This window comes from Crassostrea angulata, chromosome 2 (genome assembly GCF_025612915.1).
Source record: "Crassostrea angulata isolate pt1a10 chromosome 2, ASM2561291v2, whole genome shotgun sequence".
Classification (NCBI taxonomy): Eukaryota; Metazoa; Mollusca; class Bivalvia; order Ostreida; family Ostreidae; genus Magallana; species Magallana angulata.
In genome coordinates, this window is record NC_069112.1 from 68,438,658 (window position 1) to 68,451,571 (window position 12,914).

General features: G+C 41.4%; 1 protein-coding gene across 1 annotated transcript in view; it reads right to left on the reverse strand.

Annotated features, from left to right (window-relative positions):
• Positions 1 to 12,914, reverse strand: part of LOC128173527 (uncharacterized) — a 145,470-nt gene that overhangs the window by 40,706 nt on the left and 91,850 nt on the right. The gene's annotated exons all lie outside the window — the stretch shown is intronic.

The window sequence follows — 12,914 nt, forward strand, 5'->3', positions numbered from 1 at the left end:
ATCCTCCGTCTTACCGCAAAGACATGGAAGAGTACTTGAAAAAAATATGGTATGATCCTGCTCATCCTGGGTCTTTTGCGGGACCCTCAAAGTTATATCAAGTTGTGAAACAAGAGGGTAAATTTAACGTGGGTATGAGTAAAATTAAAAAGTTTTTACAAAACCAAGATGCTTACTCCTTACAAAAGAAAGTACGCAGAAAGGGATTTAAAAGAAGAAGAGTCGTGGTACAGGGATTGGACTACCAGTGGGAAGCTGACTTAGCGGATGTTCAGAATTTGTCCGAACACAACGATGGCATCAAATTCCTTCTCGTGATTGTTGACGTGTTCTCTCGATTCCTGTGGGTTCGTCCATTGAAAGACCGAAAAGCCAAATCTGTTATTGAAGCCTTCAAAGATGTGTTGGTGGGACCGAGACGCCCCAGAACCATTCGAATGGATAAAGGATCGGAATTTTACAACCGTCTCAAAGACCAAGGAATCAAAATTTTTTATGCCTTGAATGAAACTAAGGCCAACTTTGCCGAGAGATACATTCAGACACTAAAAAAAAGATTGTATCGATATTTCACTCATCTGCAAAAATACAAATACCTCGAGATCTTGCAAGATGTAGTTCGATCGATCAACCACACACCGAATCGATCTCTAAATTGGCGCAAGCCGGCATCTGTGACCAAAGAGAACGAAGATGAGGTGAGGTTAGATGCTTACCTGGTTCGACAGAAAAAAGAAAAACGACAGCTTCCCCTGAAGAAATCCTACAAGATGAAAAAGCGTTTACCATATACCTTTAAAGTGGGAGATCAAGTTCGAATTACCCATTTACGACATCTGTTTCAGCGGGATTATGATCAAACGTACATTGAAGAAGTGTTTGTGATTCGAGAAAGATTTGTGTCTCAAGGCATTCCTATTTATAAATTAAAAGACCTAGCAGATGACCCGATTCAAGGTACATTTTATGCCAGCGAACTGCAGAAAGTCTTAAAAGACGAAAAGACAGTCTGGAGAATTGATAAGATTTTACGCAAACGCAAAGTTCGCGGGAAAGAAGAGGTATTAGTGAGGTGGCTGGGATGGCCCAAGAAATTTGACAGTTGGATTCCTCGAAAGGACATAAAAGAAACGTAATCTGTTGTCGGACAGTCAGTTGTCTTCAACATGTCGATGCGCATGGTCCTCAAGTCAACAGACAGCAGTACTGTTCATTCCGATAATAAACCGCAAGACTTTCGTGTACGCTTACCCCGACCCCTACCTTTGAAAGGGGACTGGACAGTGGAGCTGACTGAATTTAGAAATTCGAAACTGACAAAGACAACTGATCAGGAGATCTTTGTCTAGTGTTCTGTGTGTGACGACAGCATTGTGGGAGGAAGTCAAAAACCATTTTTGAGAAGAATCGTATTGAAAAACAACAACAATGTGATATTTGAGCGACCCTATAGAATTCCATTACGTATCAACGACATCGGAGACATTCACATGTATATAAAGGACAAGCAAGACGCAGACGCTTCATTCTTGGCCGGAGAGTCGACGATGACGCTCGTATTTCGCCGCCGTTAATAAATATGTCTGGACCTACGTATATATCTCATCCTTCACTGTAGGAACAGTTTCGTCATACGCAGAGAGGTGAAAATTTTGTTCCATCAATACAAAAAAAAACGCCAAAGAGGGGGTGGCATCTTGAATCGACGTAGAGCGTACATGATTCCCGTAAAACACCTGGTGACCCCTGAAACGAAACTACAACAAGTCACCCCCGTTGCCGCCGAGCGAGAAAGAGCACAATCAAATTTAAAAGAAACCATGCGCAACGACGAACCTCACATGCCTATCCAAAAACTTATAAAAAAGAAATTTCAACAGAAACGCCTCAGTCGGTCTTCGACCTCCAAAGGGAAAAGACGTGTCCAGGAAAAGAGGAAAAAAACAACTAATAAATAAAACTCTAGACAGACGCAAAAAGGAAAAGGCAGGCCTACTCATCCCGACGGAATACCTATATTTTACTCCTAAGTGTTCTTTGGATTTAACTACATGGCTTTTCTTAGTGAAATCAACACGACCACTGCAGAACCATGCGAACTCTCTCTCTCTCTCTTCAGCGATCCCCCCAATCAAGTAGCTCTTCAAAAGATTTACTTTTCGGAAACTCGACCAATTTCCTCCTTCGACGCCGACGACGCTCCGCTCGAATTTGCCATTCCAGGAAGCGGAAACGAGTACTTGGATCTGAGAAGAAGTCGTCTATATTTGAAAGCCAAGATAACAAAATCAGACGGCACAGCTCTGACCAATTTAGAAAAGACGGGAATAATCAATCTACCGCTACAGTCCTTGTTTTCTCAGATCGACGTCTACATGAACGGAAAATGCGTCACTCAGAACGCCAACAATTACCCCTGGAAAGCTTATCTAAAAGTCCTGTTGTCCAACGGCACGGAAGCGAGCGAGTCTCATCTGCAGACCCAGTTGTATTACCCCGACAGGGACGACATGGACGACGCCAATGCTGCCGCTGGAAAAAATACGGGTCTTCGGACACGTTACGTCTTTACGCAACAGTCCCGCATCTTCGATTTAGAAGGACCCCTGTACTTGGACTGTTTCGAACTGGACAAGTACCTCATTAACGGAGTGGACTTACAGATGAGATTGTTTCGTTCTCGACCCGAATTCGTCATCATGAGTACCGAGACCAGTCCCAGTTACAAGGTCACTATTTTAGACGCCGTTTTCAAGGCCTGCAAGATTAGAGTAGACAGTGCCATCTTACTAAACTACGCAGAGACCATCACCAAGACACCGGCGCGTTACAATTACGTGAAATCAGACGTAAAAATGACAACTATTTCTGATCAGACTAGCGAATTCTACTGGGACGATGTATGGAACGGAAAACGTCCATCTAAGATGTATGTTGCCTTTGTCAAGCAGTCGGGTGTCAACGGAAGTTACACGAGCAATCCTTTCAACTTACACCACTTTAATCTCTCCGAGATCGTGGTGACTGTCAACGGTGAACCCGTCCCTGTGAGACCTCTCAAGCTAGACTACGGGGAGAATAAAAACTACGTGACTGCTCTCTGTAACCTTTACCAAGCCAGTGAGAAATGGTACAAAGAGGAGGGATTAATTATCGACAGGGATTCTTTTTCCAAAGGTTACGCTATCTATGCCTTTGACCTCGTTCCCAACGATCTGGGAGAAGGGTATATAAACCTGGTTCACCAAGGAAACGTGGGAGTCTATGCTCGATTCGCTCAAGCTACGACAGAAACTGTCTGTGCCCTGGCCTACTGTGAATGTCCCGGACTCTTGATGATTGATCAAACCCGAGAAGTGAGAAACATCTGAAAATCATGGACACCATGCAACTGATGAACATTGTGAAATCTCTGAGAAGTTTAGAACCTTATTTTCGAGGAATCTATGCCTGCAACACTCTACCGGATCGCGTGCGTCGCTTTCCCTCGGCTTACATTTGTAACACGGATCCCATCGAAAAAAAGGGCACACATTGGGTCGCCTACTTGTTCGCCAGTATCGACGAGTGTGAATTTTTTGACAGTTTTGGTCAAACACCAGAAGTCTCTGACCAGCGTCTTAGAGACTTTGTGGATCGCAATTCGTTACTGTGTCTGTACAACAATGTTCAAGTGCAGCCAGATTTCACTAACACCTGTGGACTTTATGCATTGTATTTTTTAATTGCACGGGCCAGAGGAATTTCCATGTCGAACATTATAAATATGACCTCGGAGACGGAGGTACGCAATGTACTTCTAAAATAGTGAATTGTCTAATTCCGAACGAATCCGGAGAACCCAGATTTCCGGAAACCCAACGTATCCGGAGACAATACGCTTCCGGAGTCTCTGGATGTCCCGCGGCGGCGGCGGCGGTGGCGAAAATGACAGTAGAAAAGTGACTGAACTTTACAAAAAAAAAAATTGAATTGATTATAAATGTACATTGAACATATATCTATATCTTTTATATGAAACATGAAGTTTTAATTACATTGTGTACTTGGTCTATCAAATAAAAAGGTGACAATACACCAATCCTGTGTTTTTTTGGGTTTTTTTTTTTGGTTTTTTTTTTGGGGGGGGGGGTTTTGTTTTTTTTATTTATAAATTCGAGTCTCGTGTCTCAAAGGATTCATTTTATTTAAAGTCTTTGAGTGAACATGATGCAATTCAAGACCCCTACATCTTTCGCTGTGGTCGGCGGCACCATGTCGGGAAAGACCACAGGGCGAAAAACCATCTTTAAGCAAGTCCTTAAAGGTGGCTTAAAGGTGACTTAAAGGAGCTTAAAGGCTATACAACCTTTAAGCCGCCTTTAAGTCACCTTTAAGCAAGTGCTTATAGGTCCTTAATGTCCAAACTTCTTTAAGCCACCTTTAAGCCACCTTTAAGCCATCTTTAAGCATCTTTAAGTGGCATTTACGCTCTCTTTACACTGCCTTTACACTGTCTTTAAGTGGCCTTTAAGTCAATATTGATCAAGCTGAACAATAAAAACATATATTAAATGCAAAAGCTCTTTTTATAGAGATGGGAGGGGTCATCCGAGTGATAATATAATGGAGCGACGATTAAAACCGCCTGGAACACACCCCCCCCCCCTTCCTTGGAAATTAAACACAGATCGCTATCATCAGCACCGCTCCGATGGACACAGATTGCCGTTATAAAATTCTTTATAATTTTTGGGGGGTTTCAAAATTATTGTAGGGATGAGCGCAGTCTCTGTATCTTAATATGTGCATAAAACTAATTAAAGTATGTTTCCTATTATAAATTAATCGGTGAAAAAATCTCTCTCTCTCTCTCTCTCTCTCTCTCTCTCTCTCTCTCTCTCTCTCTCTCTTGTTCCTCCGGTTATTAAACAAAATAAAGATAATGAACCAAAAATGCATGATTTAATTTGATAATCGGTTTAAGGTTTGTATTTTTTTTTTCAATTTTCATTATTTCTAACTCTAGATCTGCTAGATACATGTTAAAGATGAAAAGACTCTCAACTGCCTTTGTTATATCGGGCAGGATATTACTGCTTTGTTTGTCTAGACATAGTTTTGTTCGTTTGTGTATATCTAATTAGAGTCTATTGTTTGTCCAACTTAAGAAAACCCCTGGAACTAACACAGAATATACAAGATATACACAACAGTTGTGTCGTGTGCCCAGGTGCATGTTTGTGTATATCTGATTAAAGTCTATTGTTTGTCCAACTTAAGAAAACCCCTGGAACTAACACAGAATATACAAGATATACACAACAGGTGTGTAGTGTGCCCAGGTGCACGTCAGGGTTTCTAAAGGCGTTGAATCTTAGTATGTACGAGTATACGATAAGTCTAGTGAATAAAATTTAATTTACATTTGTAATTCATTTTCAAAGTATTATTTCCTAGCTCTGGGTTTCAAAGATGTTTCGTCTACAAAATAACGATACATGTATGTAAGAGTAAAATCTTGAGGCTAATTAATTAATGTACCGGTGATCATAAATAGGGGTTGATTATTTAAATATATGTATAAGGGTAAATATGTCAAATATACCCGGCCTGGCACATCATACAATTGTATATACAAGTCATTTGCAATTGCCACACGCAGTAAATACGTCACCGGTAATTGGTAATTTTGTTTGTTATAGAATTGATAGTTTAAAAATCATGTACATACAATTACATGTAAATATTTAAACATATTGCAACGGCACCGCGATCATGAAAACCGGGAAATTGCGGGAAATTGAACAAATACCCTAATAGTATCAATGCATTTCATAAAAGAAATGATTTCATTTTCTTTCTTACATTTTTATAGCTATAAATTAGATGAACGTATATCTACTCGGTTTAAATTTATTAACTAAGAAAGCCTACTATAGTGAACCTAACGGTTTCCATTTAGGTATAATACATTTTTGTTCACTGAAGACCAAGTTCCATATTTCATTCTAAATACACGCATGCATGTAATTTATAAATTAGATATAATTGATTGTTACAAACTGAATGGTTTGTCAAAATCTTTTCAAGTAAACACATTCAATACAGTGATTCAATATCCACTGATATATAGGATATAAAAACGCTTATGTATATGTAAGTTGCCGTGGCGCAGAGGAAGTGTGGTGATGCTAGTAAACTAAGGGTCCCGGGTTCAATTCTTGCCGTGGCCGGGTTTTTTTTGTGTTTTTTTTCATTTTTCTTTCTAGAACAAAAACCGTTTTAATACCTTTTCTTTCATAAAGTTAATACATTTTGTTGGAAATTAAGCACAATATTGAAATAAAAATTTTTTAATGGCTTAAAGGTGGCTTAAAGGTAGCTTAAAGGTGGTTTAAAGAAGTTTGGACATTAAGGACCTATAAGTTGTCCTTAAAGGTGGCTTAAAGGTGGCTTAAAGATAGTCTTTAAGCTGCCTTTAAGCCATCTTTACGCTTTCTTTAAGCCATCTTTAAGCAACACATATAGCTTAAAGGTAGCTTAAAGGTGGCTTAAAGATCGTCTTTAAGCTACCTTTAAGCATCTTTAAGCTATCTTTAAGGAGAACTTAAAGATGGTCATTCATCCTGTGGACCCACTTTGTGTGGAATTTGTTGAAACACGGAAGAGAACTATTCGACGTACCTCCTAAAAAGATTGTTTATTGATATTTAGAAGATCAGGGAATGGTAGAGGACATGGAGTCAACTCTATCCAACTTTTCTACTTATCGAGGTCTACCAAGTCGAGAGGAGCTCCGAGAATGGAGCACGGATTCTCCTCACACGGTTGTCGTGTTAGACGATATGATTCACTTGGTGACCAAGAGTGCCGACGCCTTACACATGTTCCAGACCATGGTGTCTCATGCTAACGTTACGGCCTTCCTCTTGTCACAAAATCTGTATACGCCAAGAGCATCTTGCTCAATTGTCAACACGTGGTCTTGCTTAAAAACGTGAGAGACAATCGTCAGATCATTACCTTCGGAAGTCAAGTGTTTACTGGGCGATCCAAGTTTTGGATGGATGCCTACAACAAAGCCGTGCGGCGCCCCTACGGATACATTTTGGTGGATTTAACCAATCACTGTCCGGAAGACATCTTGGTGGAAGAAGGGGATACCATTATTTTCCAGCCCTTATAAATACCCTGCATTTCCTTCGAGGTTTTCATTATTTCACTATGTCGCAGAGGACTAAACAGCACGGACTTTTTCTCAAATTTCCTTACGAGGCGAATGCTCAGCAAATAAAGAACTTGTGAAAATGGCCACGGAGGAGCAATTAAAAACCTTTCGCGAAATTGCCATGAATCTATACCTGGGTCATCCAGCTGTGACGCCTTACTATCGAACAAAACTGAAAGCCCAAAAGTCTCTCCTTCAGTCTCTTGCCGACCGACGCGTTGATAACAAGGACATCAAGACTTTACTCAGGAGACATCCGGAGGCCATATCCCTAATACTCAAACCTCATTTGAAAAGAAATGGCAGAGGAATACGTTCTCGTGAAAAAAACCACCCACGATCAGATGAAACTCCGTCAGAATGATAAAAAAGAAGTGCGAGATCAAGGAACGAATACCGAAATACCAGATGAAAAAGACAGTCTCATTGAGTCTCAACCTCTCTCCACACCTGAAGAGCATCAGACCGGATCCAGGATGATTTATGACAAACCCATAAAAACAGTGTCATCTGAAGAGCATCAGACCGGATCTGGAATGATTTATGACAAACCTGTGAAAAGAAAGTCACCACCGGGCATGCGCACTCCTCCTCCAAAATAGAAAAAGACTTGGATCAAATTTTAAATGTTTTATTGAATATCATTCAGTATGATATACCATGTACTATTTTACAATCATGTAACAAACATGAGAAAAATATAATAAATTGTAATTAATATAAAAATGCCTTTGTTGTCAATAGTCACCTGATAGTTCATGATCAAAAGCCATAAGGCAAGGTGGTCAGGTCCGTCTGAACGACTCGTTTCGTATACACTGAGGAATATTTCTTGATCTCTTCTCGAATCAAAAGCCATAAGGCAAGTTGGTCAGGTCCGCCTGAACGACTCGTTTCGTATACACTGAGGAATATTTCTTGATCTCTTCTCGAGTGTACAGTTCGGAATGTACTTTCTCGCGACAGATTTTGTTCGAATTGAGGGTATGATATACTCCTGTGTGCGGATCTTCTCTATTGAACATGGCGTCACGCATACTCTCCAGGTTGATTTTTTGTGCATTGTCAAAGTTTAAGGAAAATCCCTTGACTTTACACACCCGTTTGCCCGCGTGTGTCTGATAAGCATAATCTTTTGGACCCTTGCACACAAATTCCGTGATCCAATCTCCCTTGTCTAATTCGTTTGTGAGTTCACCCAGAAAATCGCCGACGGGGGGGGGGGGGGGGGGGTCCCAATCACCTTCTTTTGAGGTAAAAATGACAGAATCTGTGTCCTAATATACAACACACGTGACTGTAATTGATCCAGTAACTCGTACAATTTCAGTCGAGCCCAGCAGGTTGTAAATGAGGCTAGAAACAGATTGGTATGTCCTGGTAAGCACAATTCCTCGGAAAGGCGTTTTGTGGACAGCATGAGGTTTTCCTCGTTAACGATTTGAAAATCTACGATCTCCACAGCGGGGTTAACCATCTGTTGATAAAGAACATGTGCCTGGCTATCGTGAACAAACTGAGTCTTTGTCAGATTCTGACGCTGTCCAAATTTTCCCCAAAAACTATTTAGAAGTTGGGCCAGACTTCGGAGACCTGCATTATGTTCAATCTTTTCTGGGTTTAGTACGATGCCTTCTCTTTGCTCGTAACTTTCCACATACCTTTTGAGGTCGTCATCGGACTCGACCCAGGAAGGTCGTCCACTGGCTTCCTGTTTAATTTTGAGAAATAAATTGATGTAAGAGGCAAAAAGTCCTCCGGTTTGCGTTTTAGGATCGTACTGCATCGTTTCGTGCCAATGATATACTTCGTAGATCTTGCTAATTTGATATCCTTTTTCGATGGCATTTTCGAGCTCGGGTGTACAGTAGGTACCAATCCAAGACCTCTGCGACTCGGTACAGGTGCATGGTTCTTGTTGTTGACACTCTACACACGTTCGACAAAGAGGAAATGTCAATTTTCCTCCTGTTCGGTAACCTAAAACTGGGTGAAAAAGTCCTCGAGGAGGTATCACTTTCACTTTAGCAAGACCGAAATAGGAAGAGAGATCAGCAAAGTCTCGAGTCACAATCTCGGAATGTCCCACTGGGTAGCGACAGGTCTTGTTGACGAAAGGATATAGGGATGTAAAATCCACATAGTGAATCTTTGTAGCTTTCACAGCTCGTTTATACAAAATGCAGCCGTTAGTACGCCCACCCATGAGACTGTCACGGGGATCCAGACGATCTTCCAAATCCAGTTGATTGAGGAAAGCTTTCAACCTGTCGTTCGATTTGATCATGGCATCAAATTCGTGCTCCCAGATTACCACTACTTTGAGACTCAATTCTCGAAGTCGACGTTCCTTCATCTGTGTCAGAGTGAACAATTCTGATGCCGTCTGGTTCGTATTTGGATTGATGAATTCTTTGCCATTTTTGTAACAAATGGGGCATCCGTGCTACCGACATCCGTGAAACTCATACACCACTCCACTAGGATTCTCTGGACAAGGAGGTGTGTACCCATCGACAAAATACCGCGTTCCAGGAACGTGATACTCGCCGTGAGCAGTAAGAGCATGTCGAATCTCCAAGTGTTTCCCCTCGATTCGTGCGCTATGACAAATCCATTCCAACCATGCAATAGATTTTTTACTGTAATTCAGGCGAGAGTGGTAGCCATTGGGAGGAGGTCGAGCGATGGGGGAGGATACAAACAACTCTTGTTTGATTACCAACCCGAGTTCTCGTTTTGGAATCCATTGTCCTTGATAGTAAACAGTTGATTTACCATCATGTCGTCGTTCAGGCGGCCATTGTTCATCTCCGTTTACCTCAACGAGCACCTTCCATTCTTCAGGTAAAAACTTGGTCTTAAAAACGTCCATGCATAACGACGCAATGGTGCAGGAACCGAAGGCGTCATCACCATGCCCGTCGTCTCCATTTGTGGCTTCCCACGTCTGAGTATGTCCACGTCACTGCGACAGTACTCTAGAATTTCTCTCTGGAAATCAAACACAGCTTTACTGTCAATTTTGGAGTCATACCAAGCATGGAATTATCTTCTACCTTCCACCGTCATGGCGTCTGGACCATATGTCTCGACGGGGGGATAAGGACCCACGTAATTCATGTTTGTCAGACTCGTAAAAAGGTGCGGAAAATATCCCTTCTTCAGAGATCCCAGTTGAAAAGCTTTTGGTAGCTTAGATAAAGCCATGGGTAGGAAGTTAAACGAATCTAAGACCCTGATGTTGAGTTCGCTAACATTAAACATCTGAATCTTACTTCCGCGATATATGATGAACGAAGGTCGAATGCTTTGTGAAAGGAGATACTGAAGGAGGAACTGACCATCATAGGAGAGGTTATGGAAGAACACGGTGAATCCCTTGTGTTGTTTGTTAAACATCCAAACTCCCAGGTCGTAGAGTGTCTTAAAAACACGTTCTCGACCCCCACATTTGTCAGGACAGGGAGGAGACACAAATTGCTTGGTCTTCTTGTCCATCTTGGAGCAGTTTGCACATCGATCACCGCATTTCGAACACGTACTATCGGGTGTTAGATTCGTTTGTTCGCAATCAGAACAGGCTGTCTGACATACGGCTAACACAAAAGTATGTCTTGCTTGACCACAATGTGACTTTTGACAGTGACGACAAAGTCGACAGTCACTACATGACTGGTCACGACATCGTCGACAGTCGACATTTGCTCGAGGTAAGTATCCATATTCGCATTGCAGACGTTCGTCTCTTTGAGATGCCTCAATATCTGCAAAAATATATTGCCGTTGGTCTTCAGACGTGGACGTGTGTGCTCTGGCAAAGCACAAGTGCTCGGGTTCTACATACTGGTGACAGGACTTGCAAGTGTAATACCCGCATCGATGATCTTCTCGCTTGCGCTCTGAACAATGAAAGGTCTGATGACAGTCTGGGCACTTGTAGGTTAGCTCACAAGGAATTCCACCACCCTCCATAGGTAGTTTATGACGTAAAAAGCAGGCGTCCGAACGACAGGTGCGGTGACAATCCGTACACGTACTGGTCTCTTTTTTAGTGCAGTTGTCGGACAGACAGAGGTTACAGTGTTTTATGCAACTGTGTTTGTAAGGCTTTTCATAAGGTTTGAGACAATGGGTGCAGAATCGCGAGCGACTGAAGAATCCCGTAATTTTCGTGATGGCATGAAAATGCTCGGCTCCCTCTTTGTCATTGTGATAGAGAAACACTTTTTTTCGTTCTTCGTCCGTATTGCGGCTAACATATGAATCTCCCATGCGAGCACTGACGACATAGATGTTGATATTCAAAAAATCTTCCAACTGTGAAAGGTAGGCATAGGTCAAGGGTTGGTCTGTGTGTATACCCAAGGTGACACAGACTCTTTCGGTTAAAGTGTCTTGTGTTTTTTTTTCTTGTTTGCGCGCAGTTCGTCATAATACCATGTGGGACATCGCGAAAAATGAACGAGAATTTCCCCAGTCGTGTAGGTCGGGTGCAGAGCTTTGAATCTTCGAAACTCGGCTGGGTGAATTTTACAGGCGCTGGCCATGGCAACAAGAGTAGCACGAACGAGACACTTGTTGTCGAGGTTTCTAATCTCGACAATCGAAAGTTTCTTTTTGATTTTCTGGGATAGGGTTGGCATCTTGACTCCTCGACCCCCCCCCCCCCCCCCCCCCGCGGATACTTGATGGCGCCAACATCTATTCGACAGGAGGAGTCAAATGGAATATCCTCGTTGCTGTTGAGAACATTTTCCAGACAATTCAGCATGGCTTCTGCATTTATGTCTTCCATGGGACGGAAGGGAACGAACACGGGTAGGTCCAACCCGTCGTTATGAATGACAGCTCTCATTACATCTCCAGGGCGAAGGTCTTTCTTTGCATGCTCTATGATGTTTTTAAAAGCATCCTTTAAAAGATCTTTTGCTTCATTCATCTTCTTAGGATGACGAAAGAGATGATCTTTAAAAGTCAACTCGAAAGTAGCTTCTTTCACTCCCATTGATTTTAATGTCTTTTCTTGTAAAAGTTGAATATCGAAATCATCTCTCCCCCCTCCAATCTGTATTGGACCATCAACGAGATCCTCCTGTATATCTCGAATGAGAGCGTCTTCCTCGTGAAAAGAGCCGTCCGCCACATCCCAAAAGTCAGAGGACACGGGGCCATTTAGATCGTCTATGTCCATATTCATCAGATCTGTATCAAAAGAGCAATCACTAATATCTTCGAAATCGTTTTCTGTCCTATCTTGAGTAAGGGTGGTGTCCTTTAGTAAATCGTCTACCGAGCTAGGAAACGAAACAGCACATTCCATATCTTGAATGTCCTGATACAAGTCCTGTTCTCTTACACTAAAACAAAAAAATAGTTCTTTCAGTTTTAATCAATTTTTGCAAAAATGGGTGGCCATAATTGTTTTTATCCTATTAATTCATTAATCATTTCAATTTCACTGTTTTAAGTATTGATACAAGTCCTGTTCTCTTACACTAAAACAAAATAAAATCTTACTTGTTATTTATTAAAAAAAAAAAAAAAAAAAAAAAAAAAAAAAAAAAACCACACACACAAAATTCTTTCAGTTTTAATCAATTTTTACAAAAATGAGTGACCATAATTGTTTTATTCTATTAATTCGTTCATCTTTTTAACTAAAATACATATATATCTACAAAGGCATCAGCATAGATCTCTA